The sequence below is a fragment of the Callorhinchus milii genome, unplaced genomic scaffold (assembly GCF_018977255.1).
Source record: "Callorhinchus milii isolate IMCB2004 unplaced genomic scaffold, IMCB_Cmil_1.0 Scaffold2, whole genome shotgun sequence".
NCBI classification, from domain to species: Eukaryota; Metazoa; Chordata; class Chondrichthyes; order Chimaeriformes; family Callorhinchidae; genus Callorhinchus; species Callorhinchus milii.
Genome location: NW_024704743.1, coordinates 83867028 through 83878131, shown reverse-complemented (window position 1 = coordinate 83878131; position 11104 = coordinate 83867028). Strand labels below are relative to the sequence as shown.

General features: G+C 43.4%; 1 non-coding gene across 1 annotated transcript; it reads left to right on the top strand.

Annotated features, from left to right (window-relative positions):
* The first annotated feature begins 495 nt into the window (after positions 1-495).
* On the top strand, positions 496-572 carry trnat-ugu. Its single transcript has one exon. It is a non-coding gene; the product is annotated as a tRNA-Thr (tRNA).
* Positions 573-11104: the final 10532 nt, after the last annotated feature.

Below are 11104 nucleotides of genomic sequence, written 5' to 3'. Positions count from 1 at the left end.
CATTGTTTAAAACTATTAAGATGACATCCATTTACTCAGTTTGAGAGCAGCTCTGACACAACTATGGAGAGCACTAAATCCATTTTCTGTATATAATTTTGTGCTTTTTACATGAAGGTGTGTTTCTAAATGAATAAAACCATTATCCAAGGATCTCGGAAAATAACAAATGGTACAGGATCCAGTGCAAGACACTCATCATTAGGACTCAGGATTAAAGAGCCACTCTCTCAATTTATTTCAAAAACATTTGGCCAATTGAAAGTGCCTATTCATGCTTCACTTTTAGTGTTGAACTGATACAATGTTCACTGACTCAGTCATTAGACAGAAACTCTGTCCAAACTAAAACATATACTCAAAAGTCTAATAAGTCATGTGGATGGTGTATATATTCCTTTAAGTGAAAGGTTCTTTATTTTTAGCTATTGCAGCCTTCAGCATAACTGTCTGTTAAATCAAAGTTAGTTCTGTATGCAGTGAGATGCAGCTCCTTGTCGGATCTTGTAGCTCAGTGGTTAGAGCACTCGCCTTGTAAGTGAGAGACCCGGGTTTGATTCCCGGCAGGGCAAAACCTTGGGCAAGTTTCCTTATTCCACACGCCTGATAATAATCCGTCAAGAAAAAAAAACAATAATAATTTGGTCACTTCAATCCATGACTGCTTGTGGGACACTGCTGTGCGCAATTGGCTGCTGTGTTTTGCTCACAAAATATACCGTCAATTCACTTTACAGACTATTCTGTGAAGCGCTTTGAGACGTCTAAATGTGAAAAGCGCTATATCAAATGCATGGATTTTTTTTTTAATTTTGATCCACAGTTTGCATTGGTACCTAGGGATAGTGAGATTGCTCAGCGTAAGCTAGGAGAGTTGGGCCAGCGGGAGTCTACACACGGCCTATGGAAATTTTTGGCCAGCTTTGTTCAAATTCCAAATCCCTGGAGTCAAGTAAGAAGGGGGTTTACTGTATATCTTCCAAAATTCTTTGGATTCTGAAACGGTTCCCATTGATTGGAAGATCGCAAACGTCACACCACTATTTAAGAAGGGTGGGAGAGAAAAGATGGGGAACTGTAGACCAGTTAGTCTGACATCGGTGGTAGGGAAAATTCTAGAATCCTTAATTAAGGATGTCGTAGTGGGATACTTAGAGGATCACAATATGATTAGACAGAGTCAACATGACTTTACAAAAGGGAAGTCATGCTTAACAAATCTTTTAGATTTTTTTGAGGACATATCAAGTAGATTAGATAGGGGGGAATCAGTGGATGTAGCGTATTTAGATTTCCAAAAGGCATTCGATAAAGTGCCGCATAAAAGGTTGATCTACAAGATTAGGGCCCATGGAATTAAGGGGAATATATTAGCATGGATTGAAGAATGGCTAATGGGAAGAAAACAAAGAGTAGGGATAAACGGGTCCTTCTCAGATTGGTGGGATGTGACTAGTGGAGTGCGTCAAGGATCAACAACAACAACAACAACAAGATTCCATTTATAAAGCGCCTTTCACGTCAGGAGGACGTCCCAAGGCGCTGCACAGTTGGGTCAGGAAGGAGCGAGGAGGGGGAAATGGTCAGGGTGAGGGGAGGGAAGGGAGGGAGCGAGGAGGGGAAGAGAGTCGAGAGGGGAGCTGAAGGCACGGTCAAAGAGAAAGGTTTTGAGACCGGCCTTGAAGGAGGAGGGGGAGGAAGCAAGGCGAAGGCACTGGGGGATGGAGTTCCAGAGCCTGGGGGCTGAGAGCCTGAAGGCCCGACCACCGATGGTAGGGCGGTTGGGGCGGGGAACGTGGAGCAGACCGGAGCCGGAGGAACGGAGGGTACGGGCGGGTAGGTAGGGGGATAGTAGGTCAGTGAGGTAGGAGGGAGCAAGGCCGTGGATGGCCTTATAGGTGAGGATGAGGATCTTGAAATCAATCCTCTGGGGGATGGGGAGCCAGTGGAGGCGAGCGAGGGTGGGAGTGATGTGTTCCCGAAGCCTGGTGCGGGACAGTACACGAGCTGCAGAGTTCTGAATGACCTGCAGCTTGTGGAGGGAGGTGGCGGGAAGGCCGGCGAGGAGAGAGTTCCCATAGTCCAGCCTTGAGGTGACAAAGGCGTGGACCAGGGTTTTAGCAGCGTGAGGGGTGAGGTAGTGCCGTAGTCTGGCGATGTTCCGGAGGTGATGGAAGGCGGTGCCAGTTGTGGTGCGGATGTGAGGGAGAAAGGACAGCTCAGGGTCGAACAAAACGCCGAGGTTCCTGACTGGCTTTGAGAGGTGGAGAGTGCAGCCTTGGATGCTGATGGTGTCGGCGCCTGAGGTGCGGAGGCGCTGACGTGAGCCAATCAGGAGGGCCTCGGTTTTTCGCACGTTGAGCTGAAGAAAGTTGTCTCTCGTCCAGGACTCAATGTCAGACAGGCAGGCTGTCAGGACATCGGTGGTCGTGGAGTTGAGAGTAGAGGAGGAAAGGTAGAGTTGGGTGTCATCCGCATACATGTGGAAGTTAACTCCATGTCTGCGGATGATGTCACCAAGGGGGAGCATGTAGAGGGTGAAGAGGAGGGGACCGAGGACAGAGCCCTGAGGGACACCACATGAGACAGTGCGGGGGGTGGAGGAGAAGCCATTTGTAGGACCTTGGAGAGAAAGGGGAGGTTGGAGGTTGGAGATGGGCCGGTAGCTTGATAGCTGCGACGCATCAAGGGAGGGTTTTTTCAGGGTGGGCGTGATGGTGGCAGTTTTTAAGGGAATGGGGACAGAGCCAGAGGAGAGGGACAGGTTGACGATGTCGGTGATATGTGGGGCAAGAAAGTGGAGCTGGGAGATAAGGAGTGGAGTGGGGATGGGGTCAAGGGAGTAGGTGGTTGGTTTCAGGGATAGGATGAGTTTGGTGACAGAGGATGGGGAAACGGGTACAAAAGTGAGTAGGGGAGGATGGGTAGCAGTCGGAGTGTGGGAGTGAGGGGGTAGGTGGATGTTGGAGGGGAAGTGACCGCGGAGCGAATTCCCTTGATCTTGGATTCAAGGAAATCCAGCATCTCCTCGCAGTGAAGGTTGGAGGAGATGACCTGCGCGGGGTGGCGGGGGGGACGGAGGAGTCGGGTTGTGGTGGAAAACAGTAGCCTGGGGTTGTTCTTCGCCTCCAGGATTATCCTGGAGTAGAAGGACGACTTGGCCGAGGCTAGAGTGGAGCGGTAAATTTTGAGGAGGTCCAGCCAGATTTGTCGGTGGACCGTTAGGCCAGATCAGTGCTTGGGCCTCAACTATTTACAATCTACATCAACAATCTAGATGAGGACATCGAACTTAATATATCCAAATTCGCGGATGACCCTAAACTAGGAGGAAGAGTAAACACCGAGGATGACATTAAAAAAATGCAACGAGATATAGATAGGCTAAGTGAGTGGGTAAATAGGTGGCAGATGAAGTATAATGTAGGGAAGTGTGAAGTCATCCACTTAGATGGCAAAAACAGCAGAGCAGATTATTTTTTAGAAGGGGAGAGACTAGATAGAGTTAGCGTTCAGAGGGACTTGGGTGTCCTTGTACACCAGTCACAAAAAGTTAGTTTGCAGGCGCAGCAAGCAATTAGGAAGGCTAACGGTATGTTGGCATTTGTTACAAAAGGGTTAGAATATAAGAGTAGGGAAGTCTTGCTGCAACTGTATAGGGCCCTGGTGAGACCACACCTAGAGTATTGTGTGCAGTTTTGGTCTCCTTATTTAAGAAAGGATGTACTCGCCTTGGAGGGGTACAACGTAGATTCACTAGGTTGGTATCTGGGATGAGGGGGATGAGTTATGAGGACAGGTTGAGCAATTTAGGCCTATATTCTCTAGAATATAGAAGAATGAGAGGTGATCTTATAGAAACCTATAAGATTATAAAGGGGCACGACAGAATAGATAGTGGGAGACTTTTTCCCCTGGTTGGAGAAACTATAACCAGGGGTCACAGTCTTAAAATTAGGGGTAAGCCCTTTCACACTGAGTTGAGGAAAAACTTCTTCACTCAGAGGGTAGTGAATTTATGGAATTCTCTACCCCAAAGGGCTGCAGATGCTCAGTCCTTGAACATATTCAAGACTGAGATTGATAGATTTCTTGTGGATTAAGGGATATGGGGATAAGGTGGGTAGGTGGAGTTAGAATAGATCATCCATGATCTTATTGAATGGTGGGGCAGGCTCGAGGGGCCGACTGGCCTACTCCTGCTCCTAATTCTTATGTTCTTATGTTCTTATGTATATGGAGTAACAGTGGAAGAACTGACACAGCATATTCTCCTATTGGCGATAGTATTTCGCTGCGCTCTATAGGGATAGATAATACTGACCAATAATTAAATACTCTGATAACCTGGTTGCTCCCATTATTACATCTTGAGAAAATGGGTTATTGCTCATTGTATAATCATTGACTGTGGAACTATAATAAAGGAAACAAGATCTAAATTGCACACATTTTCTCATCATTAAAAAAAATGAAGTCTACTTACAATGAGGTGCATTGTGTTCACAAGTGTAGTTACTAATAATGGTCCAACTTGAAATTTAAAGATCTGCTCACAGCTTAAAATCGTGAGATAATAATAATAATCTTTGCTTTTGATATGGCGCCTTATTATATCTTTGAGATATCTCAAAGCGCTTTATAGAATATACTGTAAAGTGAATTGACTGTATATTTTGTGAGCGAAACACAGCAGCCAATTGCACACAGCAGTGTCCTACAAACATTCTTGGATCGAGTGACCAATTATTATTATTAATTTTTTTTTGGAAGGACATCTTTCATAGCTGACTAGTAACCAAAACTGATATGTGAAAGGTGGGGTTTTGGTTTGGGGGGGTGGAGTGGGGGGGCGGGAAGGAGCTGAGCGGGGTGGAATAAGGATACTAACTTCACCCAAGTTGTAATTAAGTTTGGAGTCCAAGCAGCATTCCAAAGGTTTGGCATTGGCAGGTCCAGAATTCGCTATTTACAAATCCTATTGCAAATCTAGCAATTTAGACCCCACAACATGAGTGTAGTGAATTAGTACTTGCATAACCAGCGTCACATGCATTCATAGTTTACAAAATAACTGTAACAAGTGAAGACGACATATTTGAACATTTATTGAAGCCACTGGAATACACAGCGAGCAAATGATCAAATGACTGATTGTTGTGCTCTGTTCACTTGTATTTTAGGACACACTTATGCAATATGCTGATATTCTTCAAAACAATGAGCACACAAAACTTAGCCAATAGTACAGAGTTACAAAGATTTCACACACCAAAAAGTAAAGAGGCAGATTGTTTTTTTTCAGCAGCATTTTTTTTGTGTTGAATATTGTCATTTTTAAAGCATCTCAAGATATGTCACTCTGTTTCTGTTTGCTTTAAATAATCTACACATGCTTTTTGTTAACAGCAAATCGATAACACCAATTCATGACATCCATTTTTGTAACTGATCTAATAGTTTATTCGATAGTCTACTTTGGTTTGTTATTTTTAAGGAGATCAACTACTCTGAGTAACTGCTCACATTTTATCCAAATTTAAATTTGCAACGCACCATCGCTTTGATTGACTTCACTTGTGGAATCCCATGCATTGCAATCTACACTACCATACAATGGGAGCAGGGATTCTTCCCATTCTGATCCTGTGAAAAACTTACAAGTTGGGTGGCGCAACCAAAAGAAGGCCTACCAGGCAGTGTTCTCATTGGCAAGCTATGAGATTTTAGCTGGTTGAACTCCAGTAGTACCCCAACCACATTCAGGAGTCCCCAGGCCATGGTTCTCGCCAAGTTGCAATTAACACACTTCTGAACTAGGTAAGCAGGGTGTGATCCTCCAGTGAGAGCGTGCACATTCCATTACAGACATATGGAAATTTCCATCTATAAATAGTATGCATGCAATTCTCAGGCTGGTTTGGATACTCTTAAGCATAGTGACGGATTTCTACGTGTCAGTCACACACTGACCAACAAAAAACACTATCATACAATTACAACAACAGAAAATTACACTTGCATAGCACCCTTCACATCGGAAAGACGTCCCAGGGCGCTAAACAGCTCTTTTATTATAGATTACACAATGAATTAATTTAAGTACACACTTTAACAAGAAAATACATGTAAAAAGTGATATTTCAGTTCCAATCGACACTTCTCCATAGAATTAATTACCCTTATAAAGATTTCAAAACACAACACAGATACATTTATCAAAACAAATTTTCAACATTATAACAACTGCAGGATTGAAGTTTCAAATAATTTATGCAAGAGGCTCTTTGCCCTGCAAAATACATAAATGAAAGAATTTAATGACTGCCATAAGCTTTCTATGTGGAAAATAAATTGTGTTAATTCTATAACCGTCACAAAGATGTCCTGACAATTCCTGAGGGGGCTTCGCTTTAAATCATCAGATTTATGTAGTTTCCCCAAGAGCAATAGTTATACTCCTACGGTATGCAGTGTACGCACTGAATTGTCCTATTTAATTTGCTGTCTGATTATGAACAGCAACACCAGCTTGTAACTTCTTATTTAATAATAATTCACATGTCATAGGGAGGTAACTTGGTGACATTTCATAACAACAACAAATCGCAATTATACAGCGCCTTTCACATTGGCAGAATGTCCCAAAAGGCACTTGACTGATTCAACCTGATGGCATCAGATAAGTTATGAAATGTTACAAATTTCATCCCATAATCCCTCATGCTGACTATCTGATTAGAACAAGCTTGGCATTTCTTGACAGTGATCTTTCTACATCTAACGTGTAAGAAATATAAGTATTTGGGGAAAAGGCAGGAGAATGGGACTAAATGGTAGCTTCTTTCAAAGAGCCAATACAGACACTATAAGCTGAATGGCTCAATGACCTCCTCTGTGCTGTAAATATCTATGGTTCTGTGGATTTATGTACCTGGCTTGGCAACATCTAAATACAGAAAGATTTTATTTTACAGGACTGAAATCCCTCACAGGGAAGAGAGCATAACATTGTCAAAATATGTGAAAGAAACATAAACAATCATGAATTTGTCTTGATAAGACAAAGGATGCAAATAGTTAAAGGACCAACCCATTTTAATTATAACTGTGTGTAAACAGAAAGCTAATTCATTATTGTTTGTTGTACTGAGTGGTGTTTGTGTCTGACATGAAAAATAACATTTAATTATAAAGAGAGTCCCAACCCTGTAATTTAACAGCAATAAAAAGCATAACTATATTCATTTTGCTGGCTTTAGTGTTTCACTCCAGCTTGTTCTAGCTCAGTGCTGATCACACAGCACACAGCTACAAATTAAAATATGTAATTTATCCTTGTATAATTACCCCCAAATTTGCTGTAGAATTAATTGAAGCGATAAATAAATAAATAAATCAGCTTATTAATATTCTATCTCTAAAAAGATATCTTGATTGTGTGTGTTTTAGGAGGCAGACAACCGCAGAAAAAGCCTGAAGTACAATAGGCCTTTTATTAGCAGGGGTGGGGGAGTGGGTGGGGGTGGGAGAGAGCTGCCAGCTATTACCAATTATCAAATAGCCTTAACTTCTAGATATGAAACTTCACAAATTCCGGCTTGGTGAAACAACTTGACTCACTTGACAGTATGCAGTTGGGCTCTCACTGCACTAAATACAATTTACGTTGCAGATGATTTGAAGTTACATCAAAAGCAAATTTGTTTTCCAAGTAGGATCCTCGACAATCTATTATCATTAGTGTATATTTTATTTGCTACATTCTATTTGGTATTGGTGCATTTAAATGTTGGATTAGGTTTAGTCCTGAAAACACAGCTTTATGTTGAGAATATGACAGTGTGGTGAATTGACTTAGCTATACCTGCTCCCCCAGGATTTAATAGCAATTGTGTTAGTGTTCTAACCTGGTCCTCAATTAATCATTCATTAGTAAGAAAACTGTGAGGACTCCAACTGTGAGGAGATGCTGAACTTCCTCGAATCCAAAATCGAGGGGATATGTTCAGCACCTCTGCCCCGTTCACCGCCACCCCCACATCACCTCTCCCTCATGACCCACTCCCCACCCATCCCCCCCATACTCCTTCGACCCTATCTTTCCCTCCTCCCTCACCGCAATTACTCGCAAACTCAAACCCACCACCTGCTCCCTCGATCCCATCCCCACCTCTCTCCACATCTCCCAGCTCCATCTTCTGGGCCCTCTCCTGTCTGATGACATCAACCTCTCCTTGTCCATTGGTTCAGTTCCCACACCCCTAAAAACAGCCGTCATCACCCCCATCCTGAAAAAAACCTTCCCTGGACCCATCCCTCCTCTTCAGCAACCGCCCCATCTCTAACCTTCCATACCTCTCCAAAGTCCTGGAACAAGTCATCACATCCCTGCTCTGCTCCTTTCTTGCCATTCCCTCTTTGAACCCCTCCAATCCGGCTTCCGTGCTGCCCACAGCATGGAAACAGCCCTGGTCAAAGTCACTAATGACATTTTGAACATCTGTGATCAGGGCTCCCTCTGCCTCCTTGTCCTCCTCGACCTCTCTGCTGCCTTCGACACTGCCGACCACTCCATCCTTATACACCGACTCTCCTCTTTACTTAATCTTCGCGGATCTGCCCTTGTCTGGTTCGATTCCTCTCTCTCTCACCGTCTCCACTTTGTTACCTCTAACGGTTTCTCCTCCAGCCCCCTCCTGCACTGTCACGTCTGGCGTTGCCCAGGGCGCTGTCCTTGCCCTCTCCTTTTTAATATCTACATGCTCCCTCTTGGTGACATCATCCGCAGACATGGGGTCAAATTCCATATGTATGTGGATGACACCCAACTCTATCTTTCTGCCTCCACCCTCAACTTCAGGACCACTGCTGTCCTGACAGATGAGTCCTGGATGAGGGCAAATTTCCTACAATTGAATGTGAACAAGACTGAGGCCCTCCTGATTGGCTCGCGTCAGTGCCTCTGGCAGCATCAACCTCCATGGTTGTACACTACAACTCACCAAGCCAGTCAGGATCCTAGGTATCTTGTTCGACCCTCAACTGTCTTTTCTTCCCCACATCCAAGCCATGACCTGCTCTGCCTTCCCTCACCTCTGTAGCATCACCCAACTCCGCCACTACCTCACCCCTCAGGCGGCTGAAACTCTTGTTCATGCATTCATCACCTCCAGGCTCGACTATGCAAACACCCTGCTTGTCGGTCATCCCCACTCCTCCCTCCACAGGCTGCAGATGATCCAGAACTCTGCAGCCCGTGTCCTCTCTCGCACCAAATTCTGTGACCCCATCTCCCCCATTCTTGCCCAACTCCATTGGCTCCCTATCCTTCAGAGGATCCAGTTCAAGATCCTGGTCCTCACCTACAAAGCCCCCATGGCCTCGCCCCATCCTACTTCTGCAACCTAATAACTCCCTACCAACCTGCCCATTCCCTCTGCTCAGCTGGCTCCGGCCTGCTGCACATCCACCGACCGCCCCGCCCCACCATTGGCGCGAGAGCCTTCAGCCATCCCCCAATCACTGCGCCTCGTCCTCTCCTTAGCCTCCTTCAAGTCTCACCTCAAAACTCTCCTCTTCAACCATGCATTGGTCACCCCCCTTTCCCTTCCCTCCATTCTCCCCCCCTGACCTCAGCTCGGGTCTGAAATGCTGTACACTGTCTAGCCCCTTGGGACGTCCTCCCGACATGAAAGACGCTATACAAATGTAATTTTGTTGTTGTGAGGAAGACAAATAACTTCTGGAATAGGTATTCCCAATTTTGCTATTTTTTAAATGGAATTTCTGTGGTTAAGTATTGACTGTAGACTTTCTTCATCGGGTTAGATTATCAGAGAAATGACAACAAAAGAACCAATTATTAATCAATATTTGTCCCTTAATTACCATTACACACTTTTCAAAATCCAGACATGATAGAAGGTTGATCAATAAACTAATTGTTGACTTTATTCCTGAGACTGAAGCTCGCTATCTGAGCTCCAGCTGAACTACACTTTGCATTTGTTAGTCATGGTTGTTCGTAAGTGATTTGGGAGTCTTTAACTCCTTTTCTCATCTCAAAAAATGTTTTTTAATCTAAATTCATGGCTGTTTGGAGAACATTGCTATGCACAAATTGGCTGCTGCATTTGCCCACAAACCACAGTCACTGTACATTACAGTATGAAGCACTTTGGAACATCCTCCTGATGTAAAAGATGCTGTACCAAATGTAAGGACTATTATCATTTTGAAGGCTGATTTCTTTGATTCCAACCACTTCACTTCTTAATGAAGGGATATGCTCCAAGTGTTTATCTAATCTGAGATCTAAGTGTTGACTTTATTCCTGAGAATGAAGCTCGCACTGTAAACTCCAGCTGAACTGCACTTTTCACTTGTTAATCATGAGTGATTGCAAGTGACCTTGGAGTATCTCCTTTTTTCATCTAAATAAAATTGCCTTTGTATTCAACCACCTACTTAAATAGGTTTCTCCCATAGGCTTTTCACATCATAAACTGTGGTTGATCTCCCAATCACAGAAATGGCATTTTAATTTTCAATTTTATGTTTTAAAATTAATATGATTGCATTGCCTGGTGCAAAAGCATGAAATCACCACTCCCGTGGCTGAAAATAGAGGCTTTGGATCCTTGCTAAATTATATGACTGAGGTTTGGAATCAAAAAGCCTGTACATAATCCATTATTATTAATATCCAGTCCTTAATGAACCCGAGTTTTAGATATATAAAAAGGAGTAAATTTCAAGCGTATGGGGAAAGGGCAGGAGCATCTTTTTTTTCTCAAATTGTTTTCTTTCCCCGATTAGCACTAAAACCTGGGTTAATTAGGAATGAATATTAATAATAATACTTGTGTTTGATATAGTATCTTATCACGTCATTAAAATGTCTCAAAGCACTTCACAGAATTAACTGAAAAGTGGAGTGACTGTGTAATTTTAGGTGAATACAACAGCCAATTAATACACAACAATGTCCCACAAACTGACATGAAGTGATGACCAATTTCATCTGGAATACTCAATTTCATCCCCCCGCATTATATTCCTAGCTAATTATCTAGTTAACTGGAGAGAACAATGAGAAATC